The sequence below is a fragment of the Ictidomys tridecemlineatus genome, chromosome 2 (assembly GCF_052094955.1).
Source record: "Ictidomys tridecemlineatus isolate mIctTri1 chromosome 2, mIctTri1.hap1, whole genome shotgun sequence".
Lineage (NCBI taxonomy): Eukaryota > Metazoa > Chordata > Mammalia > Rodentia > Sciuridae > Ictidomys > Ictidomys tridecemlineatus.
The window spans coordinates 92,974,787-92,987,410 of record NC_135478.1 but is presented as its reverse complement, the minus strand read 5'-3'; the positions used below and the strand labels follow the sequence as shown (position 1 = coordinate 92,987,410).

At 55.8% G+C, this 12,624-nt stretch overlaps 1 protein-coding gene and 1 long non-coding RNA gene across 14 annotated transcripts in view; one reads left to right on the top strand and one right to left on the bottom strand.

Moving 5' to 3' along the window:
• Nucleotides 1-1,412: 1,412 nt before the first annotated feature.
• Pitpnm2 (phosphatidylinositol transfer protein membrane associated 2) overlaps nucleotides 1,413-12,624 on the top strand; it is a 127,746-nt gene continuing 116,534 nt past the window's right edge. For 9 of the 13 annotated variants that reach the window (XM_078039300.1, XM_078039298.1, XM_078039299.1 and 6 more), the window contains exon 1: nucleotides 2,048-2,145. The gene's annotated coding sequence lies outside the window, so the exon portion shown is untranslated. Of the gene's footprint in view, nucleotides 1,485-2,036; nucleotides 2,146-12,624 lie in introns of those variants that run through there. The other 4 variants (XM_040289550.2, XM_078039290.1, XM_078039289.1 and 1 more) reach the window with 4 other exon arrangements.
• On the bottom strand, nucleotides 7,942-12,412 carry LOC144375260 (uncharacterized). The gene is made up of 3 exons (XR_013434868.1): nucleotides 12,285-12,412; nucleotides 11,302-11,396; nucleotides 7,942-10,176 (listed from the first exon to the last, which is right to left on the bottom strand). It is a non-coding gene; the product is annotated as an uncharacterized LOC144375260 (long non-coding RNA).

The following is a 12,624-nucleotide window of genomic DNA, read 5'->3' as shown; positions in this document are numbered from 1 at the left end:
CAAATATGGCACATATGGACATTTAATAAATATTTGTGGATGTGAACTGTCTTATGGTATTAGTGTATTTATTCATACCTTCTTTGGCGGTACTGGGAACTGAACCCAGGGATTCTTACTACAGAGCTATATCCCAAGCCCCACCCCTTTAAATATATATATTTTAGTTGTAAATAGACATTTTTAAAATTTACCTGTATGTAGTGTTGAGATTTGAACCCAAGCCTCACACTTGTTAGGCAAGGGCTGTACCACTGAGCCACAACCCCAGCCCTCTCTAGCCCTTTTTTATATTTTGAGAGGGTCTCACTAGATTACTGAAGCTGGCCTTGAACTTGTGATCCTCCTGCTTCAGTCTCCCAATTGCTGGGATTCAGGTGTGTGCCCCCATGCCTGGCTGAGATAGTTTTTAATGGTGTTTTTAAAGTCTCAGACATATATAAGTCCTTGAAGTTACCTCATTTGTGTATAGTCATCAAAATGCTACAGCGGGGACTAGGGTGTAGCTCAGTAATAAAGCATTTGCCTAGCATATATAAAGCCCCAGGTTCAATCCCCAGCACTGAAAAAAAAAAAAAAAGTTATAATGGGGACTGTAGCACAGTGGTAAAATGCTTGCCTAACTTGCTGGGCCCTAGGTTTAGTTCTCAGTGCTGGGGAACGTTTTAATAAAATGCTACAATGATGTTCTGTCTCGGAGCTCAGTTCCTACTGACTTAACAGAGCAAAGTTTCAAAGAGCCTCACCCTGGAAATGCTCCAGAAATCAATCTTATTGCACTGTAGGGCAGACTGATGGAGGGAAGGAACTGAGGGGGCAGTATTTGATGGAACACCTTTACCCACCTTGGATGGGAGGGCAGTGGTGGTTCTCCCGGCCCTTTCAGGTTGAACATCTGCCCACAACCCAGAGGGATGAATAAATAGCCTGTGTGGTTGGCACTCCTTTACTTTGTCTCAACATATCCCTTATTTTTAATTTTGTTGGGGGGAATACTGGGGATTGAACCCATGGGCTCTTTATGCCTGAACATTTCCAGCCCTTTTTATTTTTTCAGACAGGATCTCAGTAACTTGCTAGGGCTTCACTTATTTTCTGAGGCCATCCTGGAACTTGCATCTCCCTACCTCAGCCTTCTGAGTTCCCAGTCAGTGGGATTACAGGCATGAGCCACTGTGGGGCCACCGTGCGGCCACCGTGCCCAGCTTGGACCTCTTTATTTTCATCTTATGCTTGCCCTTCCAGGGAAGTATTCCACACTCTCTAGGCCACATAAGGTGATACTAAGTGATGGCTCCACTAAGTTCCATGACTTCAGGTTTTGGCAAACGGTCTGTCCTAGCTCAACCTAAATGCACACTTCCTGTTTTCCTGTCAGTCTCACCCAAGCACCCTGTTGGTCTCTCCATGTGCCAGGCGGAGGCCTGTCGGGATGGAACACCAGGGGCGAGCTGCCTCTGCGCCTCGCCCAGCTCCTTTCGCAGGTGGGGACCAGGGCTGCGAGCATCCTCCCCGGCGATGGCTGTCCCGTGCTGATGGCCCGCAGGCGCCCCGGGCCTTCTGAGGTCTTGGGGAGGACCCGGCGCAGGTTGGCGCGGGTCCGGGTCCGCAGCCGAGCACGCAGGTGGGGCTTCGCCCGGCCGCCTCCGGCTCGCGCCCCCATCCCAGTGCCCGGGCGGCCTCGCCGGCGGCTCCCCGCTTCGCCACTGATTCCGGAGCGTCGTTTTCAAAGGCGAGCTGTTAGGAGCCGCCGCTCCGCGACACTCGGGCGCCCCGGCGAGCCGGGTTCTTCCGGCGGCAGCGGCCGGGCCCGGAGGGACGCCCCGCGCCGCTCCCCCGCGCGGCCGGAGGAGGCGCCGCGCCTCGGCGAGTGGGGGAATGCGAGCTGCGCGCGCGGGCAGCGGCGGCTGAGGCGCAGCGGGGCGCGGAGAGTCGGCCGCGCGGCCCCCGGAGCAGCGGCGCCCCGACGGCCCGGAGCATGCCCGCCGCCCGGCCGCTCGCTCAGGGCCAGCCGGCGGCGGGGGCGCGCGGGGCCGTGGGGCGCAGCCGGCCGGGCCGGGGCCGCGGGGCCCGCGCTGCCCGGGCGGCGGCGTGAGGCGGCGGCGGCCCAGCGCGATCGGAGGGACTAGCGGCGGCTGCGGGCGGGTGAGTGACCGCCGGGCCGGGGCGGAGGGCGTCCGTGCGGCCCGCGGGAGCCCGGAGCACCCGGCCGAGGCCGAGGCTGGGCGGCGGAGGGCGTGGCGAGGGGACCCGCGGCCCGGCGCGTTGCCGAGACCCGGGGCCACGGCCGGGCGGCGTAAGGGCGATCCCCGCCCCGGGGCAGGTGTCGCGGCAGCCCGGGGGTAGGTGCGTGCGCAGCGCCGGGCCCCGCACCCGGGGAGGCGCGAGCCGACAGCCCGGAGGCTCGGTTTCCGCTGGCTTCTCCCTGGCCCTGGCTGGGTGGGTGTCGAGGACCCCAGGATGGGCTGTGTCTCTCTCGCGCGCCTTACTGGGAGGTGCCTGCTCGTCCTAGGGCCGCCAGCTTCCTCTTCCACCACCCTGCATCCTTTCTTATCAGTGGTGGGGTTTGGGGGCGGCTTGGGGAGAGGGAAACTTTAGTGTCCCCCTTCCTCAATGTGCACTGATCCCCACCCCACATCCTAAATGGACATCCCAAGTAAACACAGTGCCTGCCACACTGATGCCATTCCAAGGCAGGTCCTCTAGCATTGTCCCCTTTCAAGGGACTTGCTGCTCCTGCATAGAAATCCTAGGCTCCTCCTCCCCCACCCCTCCTTATCTCCGAAACACTGTGGCCTACCTTCCCCCTCCCTGCCTGAATCTGGATGCTTCAGGAGCATCTTTCTTTGTCCACTGCCAGCTCCTCCCCTGCCTCTGGCAGTCAGCAGAACTGTTGGGGTAGCAGCCCTACTCCCCCAGGTCCCCCACCCTGCATCTCAGGGGAAAAGGTGGTCAATACTCTCTTCTCTGAATCATCCCTCGCACCCAAGCCAGACTCCTCTTGCTGCTCTGAACCCCACTGCAGTTTATCTCTGTGGCTCTTATCACTGTCTGCCTTATTTTATAGTTACTTTTGTGCCTGGCTTATCTCCTCTCCTGGACTGTGAGCTACTGGGGTGGAGTTTGATTCATCTCTGGCCTCCAGCCTGGATCAGCATCCTGTGTGCAATCAGGGCCTGTGGGGTTTAGGGCCTGCAAGGAGCAGAAACCCCTCTGGGCTTTCCTCAGGGACTCTAGCTTGCCTGGCTCAGGGACTGTTGTGGGTCAGTTCTCCCATTAAGAGACTGTACTCTGATTGGAATAGCTATCCAGCGCTCTCTCACTGCAGAGAGCCACAGTGAGTTAGGAAGCTGTTGTAGGGAGTGACTTGCCAAGGGAACAGGACAGCATATTCACTGCTGGAGAGATGGCCAGGTCCTGACTGTGAGTTCTTCGGGTGGTGAGTTGAATGGCTTATCTGCTAATACTTGGGAGGCACCTGGGTTTAACTTGGGAGGCACCTGGGTAGAGAATCGACCATGGGAACCAGGAGATCTGGTTTGCATGACTGGCCTGCCCTCTAACTTGCTGTTAACTAAGTCACTTGGTTTTTCTTGGTCTTGTTTGCTCCTTTCCTGGGGATGTGGCTAGTGGTAAAGTGCTTGCCTGGCATGTGAGGTCCTGGTTTGGATCCCTGATACTGCCCTCCCCCCAAAAAAGAGGGTGGGGGAACCAAATTTGAAAGAAAATTCATCTGCATGTACAAGGCCCGAGGATCTGGGACCCATTCACCATACCTGTCCCCTGCCACTGTGTCGTCCCTCACACTCCATGCTCCAGCCCTCCCATGCTGTCTTGAGGTTTTCCAAGGCGTGGTGCTCCTTCTCTATGTGCCTCACCTCTTCAGTGATGGGGACCCAGTTTGCTTTCCCTGGCCTTCCCAGGTAGAGTCGACCCCCTCTGCCTTTGCTCCTCCCCAACCCCTCTTGCCTTTCCATGTGCCTCCCCGTGGACTGTGAGCTTCCAGGCAGTCGTGGTAAATTCTCTTTCTCTGTCCCCAGTGCCTGGTGTGCAGTAGGCACTTGGGAAAATGTAGACTAGGTGGTGAGATTGGCCTGGACAGCCCCTGAGAGCCCTTCTTGGCCACAGCCTGGAGTGTCCCTTCTCTGTCACATTGCCTTCCTCCCTGTCCTGAACCTGTTTGAACACCAGGCAGTGCTCTCCTAAAAGCCCTTCTGGTTAAGGCCAGGCGGCTTGTTGTTTGAGAAGAGCCAGTCATGGAGGATATGCAGTTATTCAGAGAGATAAAAGGGGAAGTGGCTGCTCCTCTCTTGTTCGGGAAGGATGCTGGGGGCTGTGTGCTCTGGTGTGCATGGAGGACAGCGATAGTGCTCTGGGGTCTGTTTGCACAGGCAGAGGCTGCTGTTGGTGACCATGTGGTCAATCCAAAGTGAGCTCAGGATCTTCCCTTTGCTTGGCTGAGACCAAATCCTTTGCAGACAGTCACCCCGGAACCTGTTTAACCCCCTGCCTCCCGATGCGTGTAGAGCTAAGTGGTCTTTGCAGAGGTCATTTGGTATTTGTTTATGTTACTGAATACCCTGGGATGTTATCAAAAAGAGGTGTCACAAATCCCTGTCTGGTCTGTTCTAAAACCATGATCTGAGGCATTGCCGCCTCGGGCGACAGCTTCTGACAGTGTTTCTTATGAAAACTTGGTTTTAAAATTTAGGGCCAGGCAAACTTTGCCTTCCCTGAGAAACTAAGCTGCTTTCTCCTTTGATAACGAAAAGAAAGTGGGGAAGGGGCTGGGGATGTGGCTCAAGCGGTAGCACCCTCGCCTGGCATGTGTGTGGCCCGGGTTCGATCCTCAGCACCACATACCAACAAAGATGTTGTGTCCGCCAAGAACTAAAAAATAAATATTAAAAAAAATTCTCTCTCTCTCTCTCTCTCTCTCTCTCTCTCTCTCTCCTCTCTCACTCTATCTTAAAAAAAAAAAAAAAAGAAAGTGGGGAAGGAAAGCATGTTCTGCTGGCATGCCCTGCCCTGTACTGTGGTGCCCAAGTACCCTGCAGGTGGGTGGTTCCTGCAGAGAAAGAAGTTGAGACACAGGGACATCAACTGTTCTGACTGAGTCAGATTTGTATTCATTTCTGTCCGACTTTTTCTACACACATTGTCTTTTCCTTCCTTCTTTCCTTCTTTCCTTATTTATTTATGCAGTTCTGGGAATTGAACCCAGGAGTGCTTTACCACTGTGCCACATCCCCAATCCTTTTTTGTTTATTTTGAGACAGGGTCTCCCTTAGTTGCTAAGGCTGGTTCTCAAACTTGTCGTCCTTCTGCCTCAGCCTTCTGAATAGCTGGGACTACAGGCATGCGCTGCTTCAGCTGGCTCTGTGCTCTTTATAAGTCATCATAAAAGGTTTCTGGAAAACAGTGGACAGATAGTGAATTGATACAGGAAGTCACTTTTCACCTAACCCCTGCTTCTGTCACAGCAGCCTGTGGCTCGGGAGATGTGTTCTCAGCATCCTAGGCTGTGTGTGGCAATTGTTGCTTGAAGGCAGGGTTCAGCAGGCAGCTGCCTTTCTGGTTGAGGAGATCAGGGTTGGCTTTTTGGGAGAGGGACACTTGACTGGCCTCAGCAAGAGTCTAAAATCTGGGGTGTTCAGAACACCCTGTCAGAACATCTGGTGGGAAAGGAGAGAAGTGCTCCAGAGCCTCCCGCAGGGAGCCAGGCTTTGCCTTTTTCAAATCCTCTATGGCTTTGACACAGGGTCTGAGCTTATCCCCCCTGCCAGGGAGGAGAGACTGAGGGGGACAGAACTGACCTTGCACAAGCCACTATGCCAGCCTGGGACCAAGGTGCCTTGTGACCAGGTGGCTCCTCCTTTATGTGGAGGCTGGCACTGGCCCCGTACATAGGTCCTTTCTTTCTGGACAGTGGGTATAAGGGCACTGGCTTCCTTAGGCCCAGCCCAGCCAACACCAGGACAAACCTCTGCCAACCTCTGTGGCCAGAGATGGGCAGAGCTGTGTGAGGAGGGCAGGCTGGCGTTCACTCCAGGCGCTCATTGGGAACAGCCCTTGCCAGAAGATAAAGCAGAAGTGAACCAAGAGGCAGGGATCCACTAACAGGCCACCAACCAGGCAGTCACCCTGTGGAAGAACCCTCTGCTTGGTGACGCCCACGTCCGTCACAGCTTTCTTGTGAGTGCCCCTGACATCAGGAGCAGCAGCAAAGGGAGTCGTGGGTAGGGAGGAGCAGGGAGATGCTGAGGCTGGTGGAACTCAGATCTGGAGCGACAGCTGGGACTGCTGTCGGGCGTGGGCATGCCAACCTGCAGCCACAGAGCAGGTGGCCCTTCGGAGCAGAGCACCTCTGTAGGAGGGCACATGGACAGTTGAGTCTCGTCACTCCTGGTAGTTGTATTCCACAGTCACCCGAACTCTGACGATGCCAACCCGAGCCTCTCCTGGGCCAACAAAGTTTCTGTCAGTTGACGAACATGCAGCCTTACCTCACGTGCATTCCTGTCAGAAGACACCTTATTTAAGGTGTTTATTGGACGTCGAACCTGTGGCCAGCAGCCTGGGACCTGTGCCTAAAGGAAGCCCGTTGAGCACACATGGGACCTTCTTGTCCTCTGGAATGCAGCCTGTGGCCTTAAGCCTGGGGACCTTTGAGAACAGTGAAGTCACCAACAGAAAGCATAGACATGTGACAAACAGGGACCTGAGCAGGGCAGGGCAGGACGCTTGCTTTCAGCGGGAGCTCAAAGAAGAAGGCGGAGTGTGGCCCTGTTCCACCTCAGCACAGGCCACCCACACTTCCTGTCAGTGTGCACAAGTTTGACCATGAACCTGAGAACACTGAAGCATTGATTTGGGGGTTGCGATTAAATTGTAGTGACAAGGTGAATCCACAAGTATGGGATTCACAAATACTGAGGATCTGCCGTCTTGGACATCATGTGTGTCCCCTCATGTCTCCAGCCAGGTCAGGGCTTGCTGCTGCCACCCCGCCAGTTCCTGGTGAACGAAGGCCCAAGCCCAAGGCTGTTGGGCAGGTCCTTGCATTTGCTCCTCATAGGCGCTGGGGAAAGGAGGCCTGTCCTCTCCACTTCCTGCTGGCTGGTGCCCATCTCCCCTCTCCAAAGTGGAGGAGGGACTCTCCTCATGCACAGGGGGTGACAGCATTCAGTGTGGACCTGGGACACATTGTCTTTGCTGTGAGGAGCTGAGAAGCAGGGCTGGGCCCAAAGGAATGACCCTCTTAAGGAGGTGTTTTAGGCCACCGTGGGACTTCCCACAGCCCCTTGCCTCAATCCTGGCTTTGACCCCTAGACTTCAGCTTCCATGTCCCCCACTGAGACTTGGCGCCAGGTCCTGCAGGTTGCCATTCCTTCTCTCCAGGCTGGTTCTCGCTGGCAACTAGGGGCTCCTAGCCAGGTCTGCCCGCGGGCCTGCTGTGGGGTGCACTGCTGTGGGGGATGGGGTTGGAGTCAGGCCCTACGGCCTCTGGCCCGCCTGGGGCAGGCCCACCTGGCCAGACACTAGCAGCTTGGGACAGAGACAGGGGTAGAGGTGTGTGAGGCAGTAATAGGTGGTCATTCCAGGTCTGTTATGAGGGAGCAGCTCCCATGGCCCAGAGGCAGGGCTTGCCGCAGGTGCAGACAGGCGCCTATGGCTGGGCTGGAGGCCGTCCCCTCCAGCTGGAGGCTGGTGAAGTGCTCTCCCTGGCACTTTGTAAAAATTGACTTTTCACTTGCACATTTTTTTCTTCCATCCAGAGGGAGAAAAACCAAGCATTTTTTGCAATTAGAACTTTCCGCACTTGGGTAATCAAACTGAAAAAAGCATTTAAGCCCTTTGAAAACCGCACATAAGTGAGGCTGGGGAGAAGGGGTGGAGGCGCTCTTAGCGGGTGGCCAGACGCGCAGGCAACTCAGCGGGTTGTCGTGTGAGGAAATAATCATTTCACATTTATTTGGGGTTTGCTGGTTGCAGCATATTTCAATTAGTTCGTCAGTGCTGTGCATCTGACAGGCCAAACGTTTATTGTGGTTGGACCATCTGGGAGGTGGGAGGCCCACAGCCTTCCCCGTGGCAGCCGGTAACTACCAGGCGAAAGGAATTGGCTTGCCGTGTCGAAGAGCCCCAGCTGACGCTCACGGTCACCCAGGCCTTCGGAGCTGGAGCCTTTGCACCCGGCCGAGGCCTGCACGTGCTCAGACTTCATTTGCCCCCACGATTGACATTTTCCAGCTCAGCCAAGCAAAGTCCTGAAGTGGCCACCCAGACTCTTGCTCGGAGAGGCTGTTCTTCCCTCTCCTGGGAAGCCTACTGGCCACAGGGGCCCCTGGCCTGGCTCAGCCCCTGCACTGCTGTCAGGGCCATAGCTTACTCATCATGGTCTACACAGCAGCCTGGTGCTGGTTCCGAGCCTGGTGGCCTACATGGGGAAGATGCTGGTTGGAGCACAATTTGTATTAAGCCAGCAGGGAAGGAGCTCCTCAGTGTGTCCTGGGGAGTGAGGTGGCCTGGGTATAACCACAGGGCAGCCAGGGGCGCGTTTCAGATTCTAGCCGTTTGCGTGCAGCTGTGCTCCCTCCTATACTGTGGCAGAGGATGCTAGCTTGATGTCTGTTCCCAGCCTTGGGTGACTCACCAAGGCACGGTGAGCCCATGGCCGTGACCGCCACGGTCATCCTCCCTCCCTGGGCACCAGGTGCCATGGTGCCTGACCCCCTGCCTTTTACTTCGTTGGGCTCTTCCCCTCGCACAAGTTTGCTTTCCTGAGGAATGTTCTGTCCAGCTTCCCTGCGGGGGCCTGGGGAGAGGGAGGGAATTAGAACCCAACTGGAGAGCCAGAAGGAGACTGGAAAAAACCAAGTCCAAGGGCCTGACCTTTCCACGAAAAGCAATGACTTTCCATTTCCCCTAGGCCCCGGGATCCAGGGCTGGGCGCTGGTGTTGGTAGCTGAGCAGGATTAACACTCAAGGACGCACTGCTGAACCAGAGGCCAGCTCGTAAAACCTGGGATGTCTGGTTCACTCGAGGGTGTCCTGGTGGCCTGGCAGCAGCAGAACTGGTGCCTGGAGGGTTCAGGCTGATGGCACCCCGACCACACTTGCGCAGGCTGGCCCTGGATTATGGAACTTTTCTGCCACCCAGACTCTTGCTCAGAGAGACTGTTCTTCCCTCTCCTGGGAAGCCTGCTGGCCACAGGGGCCCCTGGCCTGGCCCAGCTGCTGCACAGCTTCCAGGGCCATAGCTTACTTGTCACAGGGTTTGCACAGCAGCCTGGTGCTGGTTCCGTACCTGGTGGTCAGCATGGGGAAGGTGCTGCCTGGAGGTGCAGAAGCGAGGACCCTCCCCTCCCCTCCACCCCGAGTCCCAGCACACAGTGCAGAGTGCCTCTGCCCATCACACTTTGGTTGACTCACCGATGCAGCTGCACCCATTTTGTAGGTGAGGACACCGAGGTTCAGAAAGGTCATGATCTGGCCCCCTGTCATGTTTTCAGAGAGGGACCTTGTAATTAAGAGGTCATGATTTAGGCCTAGTTACAAGCAGTTAGCCGTTGACCCAGACTCTAGGCCTATGAGGTCCCCACCGGTCGCCCTTGTAATATCGCCCGTGCCATGGGCTTCCATTGCTTTGCAGAACCCACCAGCACCTCCCGACCTTGTAGTCTGACCTTCTCAGTTTGAGTTTGTATGGGTGGGCTCTTTCTTTTGTTTCCAGAGGGGAAAGCGGAATCCCTCTTCTGTTTATTCTACGGCTATTGATTTTCAAAACGATGCCAAAGGGCTCCATGGACAGAGGGCAGACTCCCCAGGACAGGGCCACATGCCCCAGGGTCCCAGATCCTTAGAATTCTGACGCCAATTCTGTTGCTGCCATGAGGTGTCCTGGCCAGCTGGAAGGCAGAGGCCAGGCCCTGGGTGTGGTCCTGAGGTCCCAGGAACAAACAGGTATGCCTGGAGTCAGGGCCTTTCCCTGCAGGGAGAGCGGCTTCCAGGTGGTGAGCATCGCTGGTGGGAGTCCTCCTACTCAGCCTCCTCTCTGCTCCACCCGGGGAGGGGAACGTTCAGAAGACCATAGTTCTGTGGGCTGGGGCTTGTCCTGAGCCAGAGTCGGCGTGGTCCCTCCTTCTCCTCCACCTGTTTCCTGCTTTCTTCCTCCTAGAGAGGAGTGAGGCCCCAGAGCCAGCCTTGTGAGGAGGGCACCAGGGAGTCAGCCAGGGAGGGGGAGGCTGGGACCCTGCCACATCCTCCTGCAGGTGCCCAGCTTCGTAGTTGCTCTGGGCTCTGGAGCAGAAGGAGCACTAGGTCTGTGGCCTCTGGGTTGAGAGGATCAGGAGGGGACACAGGCCCAGTATGGGAGCCTAGGACTCAGTCCCCTTCAGCAGGAGCAACAGGGTCTGCCTTCCCCAGGAGGCTAGGTGTGTTCTGAGCAGCTGAGGCCACACCTGCCTCGCTGTCCTCTCAGAGCCAAACAGTGGGACCCACAACTTGTTCCTCTTGGTTTCCTCCGAGTGCCTGGCCTGGCTCTCAACTTGGAGAAGGAGCCAGATAAATCTCTGAATGAAAGAAAACTTGAGGGAGGTGGTCTGGGGAAGGGGAGCACCAAGTCCTGCCTAGAGACCCAGGGACCCCCAAAGCCAGCCCTGGGGCCTCAGCCTGGGCCACCTGCTCTCCTGATGGCAGATTGCCAGTTTTCTCTTATTCATATGACAGTCTTGATGGGGTGCTTGGAATAACCCAGTATCTCAGTCTGTGGCTGTGTTCAGGTCTTGGATGCAGAGAGAAGGTTCTAGCATACTGGGCACATGGGAGGGTCAGGAGGGATGCTGGGAGCCCAGTGAGAGAGGAGGGGCTTCGGGGAGGCTTTGAGTGCAGCCAGAGAAAGGATGGAGGTGCGAAGTTTTCTTCTCTTTTATTTTATTATTAAAATTATTTATTTATTTATTTATTTATTGGCACCAGAGATTGAACCTGGGGAGCTTTACGCTGAGCCACATTCCCAGCCCTTTTTATTTTTTGTTTTGAGACAAGGTCTCACTAAGTTGCCAAGGCTGGCCTTGAACTTATGGTCCTCCTCCTCCCAAGCTGCTGGCATTACAGGCATGTGCCACCACACCCAGGCTCTTTTCTTTTTTTATTGAGGTGAAACTCACATCACATAAAATTAGCCATTTTTAAGCCCAGGGTTGAGTGGCATGCGACCTTGGCACTCTGAAAAGGAACCTCCACCCCTTGGCAGTCCCTCCCATTCTCCCACCCCCAGCTTGGTGTCCATGTGCCTACCTGTTCCGGACGACACCTGTGGCCTTTAGGGTGTCGGCTTCCGCAGCATCATGTTTTCGGGGTTCAGCGGTGTGGCAGGCATCACTTCTTCAGTCCTGTGTTTGATAAAATGTGTGTGATATAAAATCTACCGTTTTGCACACAGCCTACTGGCTGTGGATACCTGGGCACCACACAGCCTCATCACTGTCCGTCTCCCGAATGCCCCCCCCCCCCAGGCTGAAAGCCTGTCCCCATTAAATGACAGCATCCTGCTCCCTCCCTGGCCCCTGGCCACCATTGTTCCACTTTGTGCCTCTACGAATTTGACTCCTTGAGGGACTTCACAAGGGGGAATCATAACAGTGATGTCTTCAGGGGTCCCCCACGTTGTAGCGTGCATCAGAATTTTCTTCTTTGAAAGGTGAATAATAGTCCATTGTGTGGACAGACCTCATTTTGAGTCTCTGTTCATCCCTCTGTGGGCTTTTGGGGGTTTCTGGGCCAGTGAGACCTTGGGTTTGGTTTGCCTGTGGATGAGGAACAATAAGCCCAGAGCCCCAAGTCCACGTCTTCTGAGCCTTGTTCTCTGTGTCTGTCCCAAAAGGGGAGCAATGTCCCTCCTGGGGATGCTGTGGACCAGGTTCCTGGCTGGGAGGGATCTTCATCAAGGAAGGTTGGAGGGTCTGCCCTGCCCACCTGGGCCTGGAGGGGAGGAGCTTGCCTGTGGCCTCCTCCTGCTGAAAGCTGCTCCCCTGGTGGAGGTTTGGGGCAAGGTCCTAGAAGGGTAGGTGTTCTGGGACCTGGTGGCCTTATGGGTGCTTGTTGACTCCCAGTAGGTAGGGGTAGGACAGATGAGTGGCACAGGGCCTGCCAAAGTACTGTCCCCTGGGCCCCCTCCCATGGAGCTCCAGGAAATAGAATCTGGAGGATGATACCGGCAGCCTCCCTGGTGGCTGAGTAGGAGCTGAAAGCCAGCCTGGGACTCCCGAAGTGACACTTGCCTTCATTAAGCTAATTAACTTTGGATGTGAATTAGCTCCGCCAGCGAGTGACTTAGGAAGTCCATCAGCAGTGGGGTCAGTGTGGCTGCAGCGGAGCCTGGGAAGGCATGTGCTGCACATTTCCGCATCCGCCAATTAAAGGTGCTTAATTATTAACTCAGGCTGGTGGCTAATGAGGAGGTGCACTCCTTGTGCTTTACTTGGGACTTTTAAGGCTGTTTACAAATCAGCAGGAGCACGGTTTCTAGTTGCTGTGGGCCGTGTTCCCCCTGGTAGAGGAGCTGGGGTGAAGGGTGGATTCCTGCAAGGTCACATGGACTGGCATGGAGGTTCTGACTGG